This window comes from Halyomorpha halys, unplaced genomic scaffold (assembly GCF_000696795.3).
Source record: "Halyomorpha halys isolate HHAL.00 unplaced genomic scaffold, Hhal_1.1 Scaffold473.1, whole genome shotgun sequence".
NCBI lineage: Eukaryota > Metazoa > Arthropoda > Insecta > Hemiptera > Pentatomidae > Halyomorpha > Halyomorpha halys.
The window spans coordinates 447031-466422 of record NW_027113075.1 but is presented as its reverse complement, the minus strand read 5'-3'; the positions used below and the strand labels follow the sequence as shown (position 1 = coordinate 466422).

Sequence of the window (19392 nt, the reverse complement as noted above, 5' to 3'; positions counted from 1 at the left end):
ACTCTTTGTGCAGAAAGAATAAATAATATATTTTTTTATAAATTTTTACATGATTAACTTAGAAGCAAGTGGAAATGGCATCTTTTTAATGATTGTAAATGTAGACAGTGCCATGTATCTTGAGGTAAACTTACCTGAAATTTATATTTTTGCTTTTAATAAATTAATTTGTTAATTTTAATTATTTGAAATTCTTTATTAAATCAATTAAATAGTATTGACATCTATGACTCATACTAATCTATGACAATGTATCCCGTAAGGGACGAAGAAGAGGTTACAGTGGTGTAATGTTTTTACAAATATATACTTTATTAATATTTATGGTAATATCCTCAAAGGCGTTGCTCATGTCTGTGGGGTATTAATTTTTGAAAAATATTTTTTCTAGAAAGGATTTATTCTAAAGTTTAATATTTTGAGGAGGGGGTGTAGCTCTGTATTTAAATGATATGTCATCCCTCAGATTGGCTATCTTTTCTAGTATGTTAATTTTTTTTTCACAAATCGTAAATTTGTAATTTTCATGTTCAAAAAAAAACTTATTTATAAATCTTAAATATGAAATGTATAAAGCAGTATAATAGAGAATGGAATGTTTATCTGGCAAATTTTGTCCTAACAAGGAGACAGGGCGTTAAAATTTTATTATTTTTTTTTAATATTCACTTTTTACACGTTATTCTATTATAAACACCGGTTGGCAAACACTTCGTTGTTGAATCAAGCGTTGTTCACATTACAATTATATATATGTATATTTTTTATTTATTTATTGTAATTAACAACTGCACATTATAATACATTTAGTAAATTTCGTCTCAGTTAAAATGGAGTGATACAGGCGTAGAGAAACTACCCATTGGTAGCACTCACTGACGTTTTATATTACTGGTCTTGTGGCCATCTTCTTTTTAGGTGCCTCGGAGGATTGTCAGGAATGGAAGAGGAAGCAAGGTTAGAAACTAGTCGGTTTGGGTGGTTAGGGAGGTTATAATGGAAGGAATCATATCTGGTTCGGACCAAATCAGTTACATAAAAATTATATTTAAATTTTTTTTCTTTGAACTAATTAAGAGTGAATGTAGTTATGCAGTTTACTGGATTTGAAGATTTGAAAATTATATTTGTATGTATCTATATGTGCATACTTTGTGAATCCCTGTATTTTCGACATTATTGTCGATCGATTTGCTAATTCTGAAATACATAACGGGTCTTTTGTGTATGGCTATGCTCGTCCCCGGACCCCGAAGTCCGACTCAGAAATAGTCCCTTGCTCAGTATTTGATATTGAAGCAACATGACTGAAGCAGTATCTTCTCTATCATTCATAAGATAAATACTGGCTATGAATTATATTCATCTATTTCTGCAGACAAACCTTCCCACATACAAGTGTATTATACAATCTGAATTTTCCACAATTTTTCGGCAGAAACCAAACTCATCACTTCCTTTGGCATAATGCATCACTATGGCTATCTCAGCACTTAAGACCATTACACCCATGAACGTAGAGTCAGTAAACTTATAAATAAATAAATACCATGTAAGGGATATCTGCTTTATTCCCTCTAACCGGTAGCTTTAGCTGGGAACGCCTCTTCTACCCAGCCTAATTTGGATTTATAGTCTTCTTTGTCGGAAGGAGTGACGTTGCATCTTTTCTGTAAGAAGTTAAAAAAAGGTCCAGACGTATATTACATTGTTATTTTTTTCATTTTTCTCTTACTTGTATTGTATGTAAGTTGATATGCAGACTCTTTCCCCTTATTATACAAATTTGAGTACATACAGTGAGAAATTCTAAATATAGGTGCTTAAGAAACTACCTAACTACTTCAATAACTAATTAATTAACCTACTTAAGTTGAGACAATACATTTTTATTTACTGTGACAGATATATATTTTAAAAGATTTAGGAAGTAAAAACTTATTACCCAATAGAAATAACGAGGAAGCTTTATTGACCTTTCCTCTTGGCAGACGGTTTTTGATTAATTTTATAAACATCACTAGCATCTTCCTGTAGCATCCAACACACAAACACAAATAACGTCATTGTCGATTAGGTTACTGTTACTTCATTTTCATAATAGCTTTATGCAAAAATTAATTAAACATTGTCGTACACTGCCATCTAAATTTTCATTAAACAGATAAATTGAATTTTTTTTTTCAATACGAAAACATTTTTCAAGGACATTTGTGAATGAAGAGAAATTAATGACTTCTGCAACGAACTTGGAATTGTTTATTCCTTTAATAGTAATATTAGCAGTCTATTAGTTTAATATTTGGCCTTATTGAATTGTGGACAAATGGCGATGGACATTTAATTATTGGGGCCTTGTGGAGGCTGTAACGCCTTATTAGCAGAAACTACAAATTTGAAATTCTTTCTAGATATAAAACTAAAGATTAAATTTATATAATAAAGCTGAAATACAAAATAAAGGTAAAATATAGGTAAATTAAAAAAAAGCAACTAATTATAGAATAATAACAATATATAGACTGTTAAAATATTTTGTAATGAATTACAAAAATTGAATTAATGAATGAAATACTTCTATAAATAGATCATAATAATATTTAAACTTTTAAAAAATTCAGTAACGAATATTTTGTATGTATTAGTAACTGTCTATTTGTGTAATTACAAAATTTAGTAATGAATGATTGAAATAAAACTTATGAAGAGAATTATGTTTTCTTTTTCTTATGACCAAAAATAAACTTTGGATGTGTTGCTATTGCAATCTGTCGAGCAATACTGTGTAAGAAATCATTTTGGATATCTGTGAAGTAAATTTGAAGATATCTCTTTTTTAGTAAAATTGTATATAAATTAATGAATTTATGTGTTAACAAAGGGGTGCTTAATTAAAATTATTTTGCTCTTATTTGGCATTTTGAGATATAAACTACCCAAAGACATAACACTAAATTTTGTTTCTTATGATCTTATCGTCGTATATCTCCAAAAGATAGAACTTTCAATAATAATGATAAGAAAAAGTATTTTGCGATATATTGTCCTTAGAACAAGAAGAATTTCTTGTATCTGACAAACGGTAAATTGATTTCTCTTCGTCGGGAGTGGAATTGAATGGCGTCCAAGAGGTTATTTCGTCAAGCATCAGAATAAAACGCTAACTCGGGATTATTAGTGCATAACGGAATAATTAAATATTCTTAATTATAAATATATTGAGAGCGTTAGAGGATGCTGTTGATAAATCTATTGTTTCAATTCTCCATTGAAATTAATATTGACTCATATCCGCAATCAAGGTTACCAAATGGTATTAAATAATAGAACTCCTAATTCAGCAAGCATAAGTTAAAGAATATCTACATATATGTAAGGGGAAGGAGGTCAGAGCGTAGTGTATACTAATGCAGTAATATAAACAAATCTGTGAACTGTGCGCATAAATAAATTACTAGGAGGAAAATATAATAGCATGAATGAAATATTTTGGCCATTCACAAACCTCGCTCACTGCCTACATTTGCATGAAAGTGACAGTAAGATTTACGCATGGCCAGTTTGAGACTAGAACTAAATCATACGATCTACTTATGAGATCTTACTTGACTGTCTTAATTATTTAAAAAAATACTAAATTGTAGTTGTTAATCATTATTTGTCACTGATCATTAGTTGACGCAATCACTTTTTTAAAATGTTATGAGAATATCTGATGATAAATAATTTATTCTTTATATTTTTATAAAACCGTATTTAAATTCAGGCAAATATGAAAAATATAACATCATCCAGGTTTTCGTTAACTATATAATGTTAGTGAGTAGTTTCACAAATATATACCGTTGATGATTCAAGTGGTCTAAAAAATTGGTGAATCTAAGCAACCTCTAACAATTACAAAATTTCTAATCTTTAACTAGGTAATCTGAAATTGTTAGACAAACGGTTGTGTAAGGAAGTGATTTTGTCAGAATCACGCTCTCGACCACCTGATTTTTACCCAATTTAGGGTACCCACTTAATGACCCCTGGAGACCCAGAAGGACTCCTGAACCCGTAGGGCCGACTCACGGCTATTGTGAAACAGTGATAATAAAGATAATATCTTCCATAGCGGGATTAAACCAGTGTCTTTTGAGTTAGTAGCAGTCCTTATATGAAATATAATTATTTAAATATATAAATTATACCTACATGAAATGTATTCACTGTTAAAACTACTAAAGAGTAAATTATTGATTTATTATGACATAATGCACAATGTGTAACATAATCATTTATTGAATTTGTGTTATGTACATTTGGAAAGGAAAGATCGATTAGACTACATGTAAGCCCAATTTAAAAAATCTTATAAACCATTACTTCCTTACATAATGATTGCATAGATCAGAGAAAGTAAATCATTGCTAAAACATTCTATGACAAGTTTCTTTTGGATTAGTTAAATTATAATTTTAAATAATAAAAACAATTAAATCAATTACAATTCAAAGTCAAATTTTGATTTGAACCTCGTAACTAATAATAGAAAACTGGTTTTACGTGATAAATATTGTATTTGTCGAAAATAAAACTATATTACTGATTTAAAGCAAAATTAGTGCACTTTTTTCAATTTTTACTAAATATATTGAACATTATGCTGGTGACAGATGGCTTGCACATTTTTTGAGAGATCTGTTCGACTATTACTTCTCATGATGCAGCTTTCCAAACATTGAGCATTTTCCCGAAGAAGTAAAATATTGTCAAATATCATAATATGTAATCTAATTGTGTTACAATAAAAAAAGAACAAATTTAAATAAATTTAATTTATTAAATCTTTTATTCATGTCCATAACAGTATGCTTCGGCTCAATGCATCTCTTGAGAATGATTGATACCTATAAATATTGGAATTTTTTAAAACACTTTCCCGTTGCCCTTAATTTTTCAATGTGATAAGATCCAAATCTTATATTACTTCCTACAATGAATTTCTGGAAAAAAAAAAGGAAATAACAAAGTTTAATGATCTGATATTCTAATTAACATTAACATAAATCAAGAAATAAAAAAAAGGAAATATGATATAATTTGAGGGAAGTTTGTAGCATCATTCTCATTAACCTTAGGAACTACTCCTATTCTGAAGAATCTACAATACAATAAAATCCAGTTTAATATTTAAAGTATGATAGCAAAGGATCCTCCATGTATGAGGAACACCATATTAATTACTCTATGATCTCGACATTTACTCAGTACATTTGCTAGTAAAAAACGTAATAATCCTCAAAAGGGCCTTGGAAAATGCTTATTATAATTTTTTATTTTTTCCCCTCTCTATATTCACTCTTCTGTTCTTTCTGAAAAAAAATTCTGTTCTTTCCTATTCAATATTTCAAACCCAGACGATTCCCCATTGGTAAATTCCTTTTCTCTTACGCAATGCATGTCAAAATTTATACATACTTTCTGTGCCATTGAATCAGGCTCTGGTATGCAATAATTAATATATTATAAAAATTTGGGACCATATTTTTAAAAATGAATCCGAAACTATATTCTCCATCATTTAGTGAATGGACACCACGGCTACAAAATTGCCTCCATTATTATCTCGAATAAGTCGGGCCCCTATATGATGACTTGACAGGGCAGTGAAACCGACAAAACTTGGGCAATGGACTAGGTCATCTCGCTCACAAGGAAATAACATCATTAAAAATATTTTCATTTTGTTTTAATTTCTTCCAATTGAGGCCAGAGGTCCGATTATATTATAATTTCTCTCAATTGGAAGAATAAAAAAAAAACATGAAAAATAGTAATTTAATTAGAAACTCATCGAGACTGATAAATTTAACGTTGTCAAAATATTATATTATTAAACATATAACTAAGGAACTCGCTTAGGATCGATTTTGTATTTTATTGGTTAAGAAAAGAATAACTGATTGGAGGTTAGAAAAAAAAGACAGAGATTTTCATTTCATTCATATATATGAAATATAAGTATTACGGTTATGAAACATTTAAAATCTCATTTTTCAATCGGAAATTCACGTTTTAAGGTCCTCCGAGTCCGAATAACCAAGTCTTATAAAATATTCTGTATTCATGGGAAAAGTCATGCTCTAAGACGAACACATTCTGTGGACCTAATATTATGAATTTAAGGTAGATGTATGTGCTTGGTATCTTTCAGCAACTTTTTTGCAAAAATGGATTTACTGGAGTTTGTCTATTTTATATAATGGATTATACGCATTTTTTCCGCCTCAGAAACAGCTCTAACGATTATCATTAAACTCTTTAAATCAAGCTAAAATTATGTGATCTTTAATTTCAGCTAAGTCATATCATCACTGAAATAGTCTGACAGGACATAGATACCGAATTAAAAACCATGGCCTTTATGATAATTATTTGATTTGCCTTTCACTTTCTTATATATAAAATATATTGGAAGGGGGTGTTTTGATATGCTTATTGCTGAAGAATTTTTTTATTTTGAATCTTGCAATAATTAATTTGATCTCTAAGTAGAGTGGAAAAGAGAAAGTTGTGTAATGCGCCCACTAATTTTTTTTTTATGTATTTATACTTTTTAGGTAGTTATAAAATCATAATTTTGATTCAAACTATTGATTTGAGCCTCCCTTTATATACTTACACAGTTTTGGTAGAGGATAGAAATATATGTAGGCGTAAAAGTTCCATAATTCCTTTATTTTTTTTAATTTTAATAAACATAACATATTCCAATGAATAATTGTGTAAATAAACTCTTCTTTAATTGAATAACTATGGAAGAAAAATATTGAAAACATTTTTTTTAATTTAAAATTTCAGTTAATGAGAAAAACCGTCGACAAACACATACGGGTACTTACAACTACTTCTGGCTTAATATTACCCTCTTATTGCTTAGTTATCTCCCTGTTTTAGTCAAACTCTTTAATTATTTTGCAATAGTTAATCATTTAAATTCATTACTTATTTTATGAGTTGATTATTATTAACATGAATAATTTATTGATCAGTTACCAAAATGCAATATTAAAAGTTTTAAAAGCTTATTTTTTAAGGTTTTGGATAGGAGATTCTAAATACTTAACATTTTTCCTCTATTATCATTGTTGCCTAAGATATTAGAATGATTTTTAGTCATATTTTTCAATTAAAACAATCGTCCACTATTTTTAAGCACAATGGCGCATGGTAACGGCGGGTTCCAAAGATCATTGTGTTGAGTGGCGAATTGACTTTAGTGCCATAATTATAAACATTTCTGTAGGCTTAGGGCGAGAACAGCGAATGGGTGTCTCATTTTAAATAAATTTTTGGATTGTATATATTTTGAAACAAAAACTCAAATTAAGGAGAGAATATTTTTTTTCACGGCCATTTATAAAGATTCATCATCGAAAATAATAAAACAAGACAATAAAATTTATTTATGAGAAAACTTCATTCTTCTTCGAATAAAATCTTTATATTACCTTAGGCTGTTGTTACAACTGAAAAAAAAAAAAGACTTCAAATATTATCACATACAATAATATATTATCTGAAAAATAATCTAGAGATACAGATAATAGGAATAATACTTTAAAATGTTCTGAGGATAGGATCTAGTATTTATTTTATTAGTTTTTTTTTAAATCTTTATTTATTGCTATTTACAACTGTACATTATAATACATTTAGTAAATCTGATCTAAGTTAAATTGGAGTGTTACAGGCGTGTAAAGAATCTACTCATTGATACTAGCACTCTAATGACATTTTACATTAGCTGGTCTCGTGGCCATCTTCTTTTCAGGCGTCTCGGAGGATTGTTAGGAATGGAAGAGGATGCAAGGTTAGAAAATAGGGGGTTTGAGTGGTTAGGGAGTTTATAATGGAAGGCGTGAGATCTGGTTCGGGGTAGATCGGTTACAAAGGGAACATTAAGGTCTTTATGTATGATTTTATTTGTGAAAAATTAAGGAGCATTGAGGATTTTACGAAGGATTTTGGATTGTAAGGATTGAATACGAGAGGAATTCGAAGGTGTAGTGGAGCCCCAAAGCCCAACTCCATATGTCCAGATTGGCTTTATTACAGTCATGTAGATCAGTCTTTTGTAATGTGTTGGAAGTTTAGACCGTTTGTCTAGTAAGTACTGTAATAGTCGAAATCGACGTGCAGTTTCCTGTCTTTTCAGTCTTGTGTGAGGATTCCAGGTTAATCTTTTGTCCAAATGTAGTCCAAGGATCTGTTCGACAGGGGTAAGAGTAACATAATTAAATGAAACTGTGGGGCAGTCAGTAGGTTTACGACGATGGGTAAAGGTGATTTCATGGGATTTGTTGGAATTTATCTTAATCCTCCATTTACGACACCATTCTTCGAGGGCTGTAATATGAAATTAGAGATTTTGGGATCAATTAATGGGTTATTATTAACAGTAAGCACACATGTGTCATCGGCATACGTGGTGAGTATAGTGTTAGGATTGGTTGGAATGTCAGCTGTATAGACGGTGCAGAGGATGGGACCAAGACTACCTTGAGGAACACCAGTGGACTGAGAATAGAGGGATGAATAGGAACCATTGCGGTTTAATAATAATCTATTAATGAGAAAGGAACGAATGATGAGAAAGTATGTAGGAGGTAGGAATTTACGGAGTTTGTAAAGCAGTCCCGGGTGCCAGACTCGATCAAAAGCCTGTTCTACATTGAAAAAGAGTCCCGGGCAGTGTATTCCGCGCTCCAGAGAAGACGAGACTACGTTCACCACACGATGACATTGCTGGATAGTAGAGTAGTATTTATTAAAAAATATATAATTATAGAGACAAATAAAATCTTTGAAAATCTTCATTCTAATTATCATAAAGTTAGTACCCTATTTTAATGTATAACCATTCATATTTACGTTATTTCTAAAAAAAACATATTAGAACTCTTCTCCCAAAAATAGAAATTTTATGTCCATGGCTCGTCCATTGGCTCACATAAAAATTTTTCATTTGGATCAATTTTCATAACTTAATATAAAAATATTAATAGAATTCATACTTTATTCTTTTTTTAATCTCAAAAACGCCAATCATTGACATTTTAGCTGAACAAAAAGTCATTTTATTTTATGAGACTTCAACATTCAGAATACCCAGGTTTGGGAGTTAGACTGAGACTGTTAGTAAATTATATTTTTTAGACTATTTTATATGTTCTTGTTTCTGATTTCCGATCATGAAAATACTAAGAAAAGAAATCATTAAGTCCATTCTTATTATGTATGTGAGTAAATAATATCTTGAAAACATAATTGGACTATTTTATTGATATTATCGACGTTATATAAGCAATTGTTTTTATTCTGTTTTAGAAGGATCGAAAAAAAAACAACAAAAAAACCTACTACTATAACCATAGGTCTGTGTGACTTCAGCGCGGTAGCTTTAGATTTTTATTTTTTAAATTATAGAGTGACGATTATTTCTTTAATAATAAATAAAAGGATCAAAAGTAAAGCATGTCCATTAAAGTAGAAACGTTGGGCTTTTTTTTTTCTTATAAGCAATTACGGTAACTAATGAACCATTATAAACAGATTACATCTTGATCACTATTATCAGGTTTATCTATTACATAACTTTGATCAAAATCAGGAGGGGAAAAATTTTAAATTTGATCTTGGAATACAATCTTGTAAATTTATTTTATAAACTTAAAAAGAAGTTTATATGTTGATGAATAACATAAATACTTCGTTAATAAAATTCATTCTTTGAAAATAATATATATTAGTTTTTTAAAGTCATTCAAGACTTCAGATCATCTTGAAAAGTCAACAAAGCAAATTGTGCAAATTATTGCTTATAGTTGGTTCAAATTACTGTAGGTAGCTAACAATTCTAATAATACATAATGATTTTTATTTCATTTAATTAGTAATTGATAGATGATGACATAAATATTTTAACATAAATTATATGGACGTTTTTCAAAATGTATATTTGAATTTTCCGAAACAACACTCTATAGACTGATAATTGTCAATCCATCAAGTCCTCATCGACCATCTGTCAGTCATAAGTTTCAGTCTGACACTGCTTCTTTTTACCTCAACAACGATTTCTCAAATTAGAAATCATGACTTGCTAATTCGTATATATCAAGCATATTATCTTTCGAAAAGGATATTTTCACAACATGTATTGAAATGTTATGTGAGCAATTTTACAATAACTACCCTCATGAATCATAATTGATGCATGAGATTTTTTGTGATGCGGTTATAATAGTCAAAGAATTATTTTTTTTATTTCATATGAACCTTCAGAAAGTGTCGTTCATTTCTCTATGTTAAATTTTAGCATAAAGTATGAAAAACAAAACAAATTATTTTATTAAATAATAATTTCCAAGGATGAATCGTTGAGTAACAATCTTTTCTAGACATTTTATCGTAATGACCGTTAATCAAATTAACCATGAGAAACTGTTGCGTATTTCTGCAGTTGCATCATAACATATATTTAATTTATAAAAACGAAAATCACAAATATATCTCATTCTAGACATTTTTTTAAAAAAATTTCTATTAAACATTAGTATTATATTAAAAATTTATTAATATTCAGTAATTCAGGGATAAATGCATTACCATACTATAATTTGCAGTTTTCCTAATTTTATATACTTCATTGAAATTAAATAGAGCGTTGTTTGTTGGATAAAACTAAACCAAAAAACTTATTAATCATACTAAATTATGGACCTATTGCTAATCCTTCTACACTCAAAATCTACCCGATGCTTTCATTACGTGCCCCCAGCAATAATTCAATGTCTAATTTCAACTCTTTTGATCTCTGCTCTACCCCTCACACGTGGGGGATAGAGTGGGCTCAGGGATCCTCAGGTCGATTGTGTAAATATTGTATATATTATTTTATTATTATGTTATTTTATTTATTTGTTTTTCATACAGATAGTGATTATGTTCATCTTGTCTATTCTTTTGTTTGTATTTATTTTAAGTTTTTTTTTTTAATTTATTCTATTTTATTAATTTATTTTAGTATGTATGAGATCATTCATCGCTATTACCTATTGCCCACAACTGTGTGGCAGATTGTAATGTCTATCAATAAATAAATGTATCAATTTAAAAAAAAATTCAACTACCCATATATGAAGTATTAGTAAGTAATTTAAGGGGAAGTATTGTGATCGTGAAAATTTTGGAACACAAGATTTAACTGAAATACGTATTTTGGATTCTTTTGAGTTTGAATAACCAAATCTCTTATTGTTAGTAGTTATAAAATATGGTTAAATATAAATTATGAAAGAATTTGACATTTAAAGGAAGGAGAACTATTTTCCTAGATTGAGAACAAATCTCTGGAAATAATTTTAGTAATGTAGAGGTATAATATATTGTTGGAAAGCTGAAGCTTAAAGGAATAAGTAATTTTGCCAAATTTTTACCACTTTAAATGGTTGTTATATTGAGTACCTTAAGATTTAAGAGCCCACTCCATCCAATATAAATAATATATTTCTTTTTCCACAAATATCTTATGCTATCCCTTTTCAGCCTTTTTCTATTATTAATAAAAATCCATGTGGTACAGTCAGATAGGTTATATATTAATTATAAAATTTATGAATAATAGTTAAGACATCAATCCGATGATAAAGAAAACGTGTTAACGTATTATAAGCTGGTCTGAAATAACAAGTTCTGGCCAAACAAGAGTTTGTAAAAAAAAAAGTTATTTTACCCCGAAATTAGTATTAATTAAATGAAAACAACATGGACTTTAGAATCCAAATCGATGACTCTGCCAATCATATATATAGTTGACCGTAAAACTTGAATATAAGATGGTCAAGGTTACGGTCAAAAAATGAACAAGTAGTTTAAACTATTTTTTTTGTTTACTGGAACCCTGACCATCTTCTTATATTTGATTTTTCATTATTTAGATAAAAAGGTGCAATTTAAAAAACTGCCTTAGGCAACAGCTGAACATAAAAAACATTTATTAGGACTCGTAGTTTAACAAATTTACTGTTGATTAAAAGGTATTCTATTTAGTGTCATAAGTTGAAGAATGTTAAGTACTTTTAAGTAATAAATTATTTTTTTCCTGAATAAAATAAACTTTCTGGTTCATGCAATTTAAATACTGTTATACTGAATTTTAAGTTATATGTATTGTACTGTATTCATATTTATCTAACCATTTTCTGACCGAATATGTTTTCACTTAAAATAACACGAAAATGAGTATTTTGTAATTTCTGGAGCAGCTGCCATTTCCCATTCCCTTCACTCTTAACTTTATTGAGAGTAATAAATTTCTATTATCAATAACTTAATGTTTTTTCTCGGAGTCTTGGACTATTTTAGCGAGAATTAGTAATATTAACACCTTAAAACGTATATTTCTGTTACAGACTCAGATTCGAAATTAAGCACAATAATTTCCCTTAATGAATTGTGTAGTTTATATGAACAGGTAAGTGAACTTTCTTTTTTAGTGACGGAAAAGTAAATTATTTATTTACTAGAACTGTCTCTTGTTCGTTTTGAGACTTTAAGATGTAATATCTAATTTATTTATGACGAACAGCAGATGAAAAGTATATTTTAATTTTAATTTTTTTTTTTTTACAATTTATCTTTCAAAGAGCCTTTTCAAACTAACATTTTATTAGCTTTCTGTCTTTTATTTCTCATCAAATAGCCATGAACAGAACGAACATATAACTCTGTACTGGATATTTAGTCATTGGTAATAATGTAAGCTGGTTGGAAAGCAAGGGAATCATTGAATACAGATCACCACTAGTAGGGAATAAATGTAATGAACCAGTAGCATCATAAAAGTTCTATTAGTGGTTATATAACTTTCCTTCTTATATGGAATGAAGCGAAAATTATATCACAACAACTCTTTGAGATCTTGAGTGATGGAATGGATTTCACTCATAAGTGGCAGTTCTCGTATTACACGGAATTCTGTCAATGAATTATAATTTAAACATAAAATACAATAATTATAAAAGGGAAATTCAGGCTTAATAATTTAAATGTATATATTTGTTGTTTAAAACTCGATTTACTTATATTTTTCATGGTGAATGAAGTTTCTTTTGAAAGTTAATTCGGTTTTGTAACCATTTCTTCTCCGCTTTAAAAGGAAATAAATATTTTCCATGATGTATAATTAGAGAAATATAATTTTAAAAATATTTTATACCAGTAATGAGTATTGAAGGCGCCAATCGCCAAAACTAGAATTTTTTTTTTGTTTTTGAAAATTCTTGCTCACTCACTACAAATCTTAGAGTAATATGGTAAATTATTCTTACCACTGAGGATTTTGCCACTCATACTGAGATAATTTTACGCTCTGAAAACCAACGTTGTGAGAAATTTCGTAAGGTAGCAATTCATACATATCATTACGCCAATTACAAAACAGCACGAAAATCGGTTCCTAAATAGACATCTAGACTTATAGATATCGCAAATTAAATGTTTAAATGAACGTGACAACTTACTCTTATTCCGTGTTGATTACATTCATTGGAATGACGACTATCAGAAAGATAAATATCAAACTTAACTAGAAGGCAGTATTGCGCTGCTCGTAATGATCGTAAATTATTGCTTACCGGCATAGAAGTATATATATATACATTGCTCTATGCTGTTAAAATATATAAGTTAGTGAAAATTGAAAATATACATTAATATTCCTTCTTTTATAATTTTGTAATAAATAATAATAATACACCAACTACCAAATTTAAACAAAAAAAGGAAATGAAGTTAGGTTTTCACTATGAATAAAACCGTTCATTATTTATATATTTACAGTAATTGTGTATGAGTGTTGAAAATTGTGTTTAAACCATTTTATTATAAGAGGATTAGACTAAAGTCTTATTTATTTGTTTTTTCGTTTGATATTTAAAACTGTGTTTCATTGCTATTCTTTCTATATTGTAAGGTAGGCGGTATAGAACCGTTAAAAAAAAGAAAAAAAAAAGGGAATTTAAAACTTCTTTATCTCTATTTTCATACCTTTCACTTGCCATTCTACTCTGAATTAAAATCAATGTTTGCACATTTCAAAATTCAAAATAGAAATTTTTTAATTTGTCAAGATGGTAATACTTTCATATTTAGGTAAATGAAATTAGAAACTGTCATACCAGCCATGTAAACATAAAAACATTTATTTTCTCTTTTCATACAATATTATTTCATAATCTATATTTATGTTTTATTATAATGTTTTTTACAGCTAACAATGAAATGTTAATATTACCTTGAATAAACAGAATTAAATGTACTTTGAAAGAAAGGTTCAGGATTGTAATCCTGTAAAACTATTTCAATAAGAATATTTCAAAGAACATGATAAGTGGCCATTAACACTAATGTGGGCACTAACACCTAATATACATAGATATGGTGAGTTTTATTAAAATCGTTAGAGCTGTTTTGGAGAAAATGTTTAAAAAGTGTAAAGTAGATGAAAGTAAATGGCATTTCCATTAGTTCGATTTTAATGAATAATTTACTGTCACATATCAGGCATACCTCTACCTTAAATTAATAATTCCTGTTTCATATAACTTTTCGTTTTTGAACCTGACTTTTATACGATGCACAGAAACACAAACCATTTTCGAGGACTTGGTTATATGAACCCAGAGCACTTTAAAACTATCCGTTATTTCCGTTGAAAATGAGGATTACAAATTTTTTCACGATTAAAACTTTATCTGATTATATATATGAAAATGAAAACAGAAATTAATTTTGAAAGCAGGAATATTAAATAATTTAAAATCACAACGTTGTCAAAGTAGTTTCAGGTACAAACGATAATTAAATTATTTTTTAATATTTTATTTTATTACACCTTCACTACAAAAAGTCATCAGCATTAAAAATTTGTTTTTATTATCTATTATTTTAGCTCAACATTCTTTTGACATTTCTGATGCTATATTTAGGTCCACTAACGTAACTCTTAATCTCATCGGCATTTTTAATCAAACTGATCGCAAACTCATTCCAAGGCAATTTTTAAATACCTTATTTGTGTCATTTACTCCTCAAAATTTTCAAATTTGAATCGGGAATGATAAGGCCAAGGAGTATTGTTTTGAACTCGAATGTGGATTTCGCGATTTAACAATAATGACCGTAAAAAACAGTAATGATGAAAATGACTTTATTCGTACATATTTACAAATACAAAATATAGTTTAATGGTTACAGATGTCTTTCTCTCTGACTTCGTTTGCCAGAGTCTGCAAAATATGTATGCACACTTAAGGAGAGGGGGTAGGAAGAGCATGTAAAAAGTAGAAGGGGGTATGACGAATCAGATAATTTAGGAAATTAGGTGCCTATAGAGCCTATGAAATTAGAAATAAATATCTGGGAGGGGAGAAAAGACGTGTCTAGAAGGAGGGTGAATCCTTACATGGCTTTCCAAGAAGTGGAATAATTATCTAGTATTGGGTCAAACTGTAGGTTTCCAGTACCAATAGGAATTAAAAAATATAAAGCACTAGGAACCCTTCTTAGAAACAAGTTATTCATTGGGTTCCTATAGAAATTCTAAGCAGAGAATGCAGACATATGCAAACATATGTCAAAAGTGACGTATGTCAACAGGTTCAGCTTGGCATGGGACAAGTTAGCTAAAATTGTATAAATGATAATGTCGGGCACAAATGAAAAAAAAGGAAAAAAATCAAATTAAAAAATACTCCTAAAACAATATTGTCCTCCAATCATTTGTAAAAATAATCGGAATTAAGAGCAAATGCTCATTAAATGACCATATGGAAACTTAAAATACGTTTAATTGCATCCAATTGTGCTGACATGAATATAATTACTTTTCATATAAGGACAATGATGAAAAAAAAAAATTCCAACTAAGCTGTTGCATAAAAATCCGGTCCCTAATCATGACAGTATTATTCCTAAGCTCCCGATCATTACAACGGCAGTTGTTACATTGACAAGACCTCTTATGTTCCTTCAGAATCGCGAAGCTCAGCTGCGCCACTTTAACAGGCAAGTCCTTAGTCATCCTCATCGCTCTCGACTTGCGACATTTCATGGCCTGTAGCTCGCTGAAGATCCGATGGGTGCTGACTACTTTCTCGTTTATGAGGATGAAGTATCAGTCCCACAGACACACCTTTCACAGTTGAGCTGATTCAGGCTAGTGCATTATCGCGGTTATGTGTACAACCATATTTTAAATACCATTTCCTACTTCAATGGAATTTAATTTTATCGTTACGTTACATTAGAAGTGTATTTACTTATATGCAAATTACATAATTTACTTTATAATGCAGAATTTGTAGCCTGACCTCATTTCTTCTCAGCGTTTTTTTAAAATTTAGTTTTCACATTATGAAAACTCTGATTAGATGAGCTGATGGAATGTATATAAAGAGATGTACTAAACCCAATAAAGCCAGTATGTTACAGCAGTTCAAGCGTGTTAGATCTTATTTCTTCTTCTCTTTTTTGACATTTTGCTTTCACCGATACTAAACTGGTGCCGCAACCCGGGAACTTTAGGTACCGGAGTAATTTTCAGTCTAAAAGAAAGTTTTTTTTTTTCATTCTTCTCCAGACCACTTGCGGAATAGTGAGAAGAGCAGTTCCGAACCTGGAGAATATGAACCAAAACAACCAACCTCAAGCTGCAGTGATTGCGGAGTGTGACCTGCTAGGGAAGGTTAAGAATATCAGGGGAAATTGAAGAATTAATTTGGGATGTAAAATGTAGAAATGTCATCGACAGAGAAACCGCACGGGTTGGAATCAATCATGCTGAGGACTGGAGACAGAGGCTTAAGAGGAAATATGAAGATATTTTTTTAAAAAAGAGACATGCTTGGGACAACCGAGAAGACAGTCCATGAGATTATACTAAAAGAAGTTATGGTTACATATGTGAAAGAGAGGAGATACCCGCAGGCGCTTATTAGAGAACACCACATTGAAGAGTTAAAACTTCCGGCAATGACAATATAAAAACTGGAGTGTTCTCATATTGCTACCACTAGATTATATTACAGAAAATTTAGTTATTTATTCTTTTGAAACCTCTCCTTTACTGTATATTAGGGCGTCTTCATCTGCTTGGATCTGGTTCAGAACGGTTCTCTTTACCCTGCCAACCACCGCCACTTTTGATACTTCTGGGTAAACACTGGCCAACAGCTTATCGGCTGTATCGGGACCTGGTAAATGATTGATTTAAGGTGTTTGCAATAGGTAAGCACGGTAAATAACGTCACGCGAGGTCGGTATTTAAATGAATGACTACCAGAAATACCACTCACATGAAAAGCCACACTTCCCCTTTCTCCATCCCTTCGAGTCTTGTTGTGGTTGTCAGCCTGCTGGAGCATCTTACACAGACGGGCATAGGAGTGATGATCTCCTGTTTATCTTACTGAATGTCTTATAACCACCTGGAAGTTTGGCCCGTGACAGTTTATTCCAGAGAAAGAAATAGAAGTCGTTATGTGCCTGCAGACCCGGGATAGCTCGGTGGATCTAGGTCAAGTGAAGCTGAGTTACCCCATTCACGTTGTGTATGCTTCGGCTAACAAGACCACATCAATTGGCCCAAGATTTAGATTTTTCGTAGTTCACGAGTGAATTATATTGATTAAAAAATGAATTAAAATGTTAGTAAATTATTTTTAATTTTTTAAAATATTTATTTAAAACTACGATGAGATTCGAAAATGTATATATAATCATAATAATTATAAATATATATTTAAAAACATATAAACAAATAATGTTACTTTTTATTTATTTTATGCTGGGCTTTTGAAAAAAATGTACGTGCATAATATTTAGAACAATCCCATCACGTGCTGGATGTCATTGGAGAATTATACTTGCAAATATATTAATGTAAATATGTTGATTGCAAATAAATTAAATGGACAATATTTGTCAAGTCATAGTTCATAATAAGTATCGCTCTGCGCAGAGTCTACATTTCCATTGAACATATGGCGTCAGGTAAGTAATGACAGATTTTTGACTTTGTTTTATCTCGATTTGTGATCATAGCTGTTTCGAGGCATTTTTGTAGTAAAAGGATAAAAGGGTGTGTTTTTGAAACTTTCCCACTGCTTTTCTAAACATACAAAACAAAAAAAAAAAAACTTCCCTGCTAAAATTGAAGTTTTTACACTTTTTTGTTTTAAAATTAAAATGCTACAATCGTTACATAGTACATTTTAGGGTGCAAATACCTAATAGTCTGTATATAATTGGTAAGGCATCATATCTAAAATTTTTGTGTACCATGGTTTTTTTAAGCACCGCGGCCACAGAGGGCCTACCGTACTCTGTCTCTCCTCTGTTCAATTCGGTCCAATTGCTTTTGCGAATATGGACACTGTGCAAGGATACACTGTCTCGCAAAGTTTAGGGTCCAAGATACGATCCTTACCGAAGATGAGGAATTGTGTTCTTGGTAGGCAGTCTCATCATCCTTTCTGCTGATAGGGGACTCTATGAATCTCTTTATAGAAATGCTTATTCAGCTGACAGTGTCCTGTGTATAGACCTGTCACCCATCTTAAAATACTCCTATCCATGTTAAGAAGGCTATTACTTCTTTTCGGGCAGGATCCCTTGAGGAACATTTTTGATTGTTCCATTCCTCTGATATTTCTCCAGATTAATCCTGCCTTGCTTTCAGCAATCATTTTGATGTGCCTCTTCGCGTGCTTGAGACTAATCCCACATCAGGTGTAAAAGGAGCGGTCCCAGATCCTTTCCTTGCTAGGTAATCCGCTCGCTCATTACCTTTAATGCCTTTGTGTCCAGGCACCCATTTTACCCGCACCTTGTTGGCCAAGGAGAGAGAGCTTAAGTTAGCCTTAAGTTATTAAGTAAGCCTTATAATCCTCCACCAATTTAGAAAGGGTTACATAGTTACCCAACGCATAAATGGCTGCCTGACTATCCGTTAAAATCGTAATTAGCCTATCCCTCGTTCCCTCTTTTATTAAATTCTGGGCACAAACATTTATTGCAAACACCTCAGCCTGAAATACTGTGGTGTGCTTTCCTAACGAGATGGATGTGCCTTGATTAGGCATATCCATCCTCTATATTCCTGCTCCAGATCCTTGTTTCATTAAGCATTGTCTGTATAGCAGTTAACACCGTTGTACGGTTTGTGTGGGGTAGACCCTTCAATCTTCACACCACAATAAGTGGTTCAATCTACACTTCTACACCTGATGATCAGATCTTGTCTTCATCGATCCTCCTGAACAGTCTTCCATGTCCCTCATA

At 30.6% G+C, this 19392-nt stretch overlaps 1 protein-coding gene across 9 annotated transcripts in view; it reads left to right on the top strand.

Moving 5' to 3' along the window:
• LOC106683225 (very long chain fatty acid elongase 7) overlaps nt 1–19392 on the top strand; it is a 179093-nt gene that overhangs the window by 19191 nt on the left and 140510 nt on the right. Inside the window, exon 1 of one of the 9 annotated variants that reach the window (XM_014424567.3) lies at nt 18083–18102. The exons of 7 other annotated variants lie outside the window; for them this stretch is intronic. The gene's annotated coding sequence lies outside the window, so the exon portion shown is untranslated. Of the gene's footprint in view, nt 1–18082; nt 18103–19392 lie in introns of those variants that run through there. One more of the 9 variants, XM_014424571.2, reaches the window with a different exon arrangement.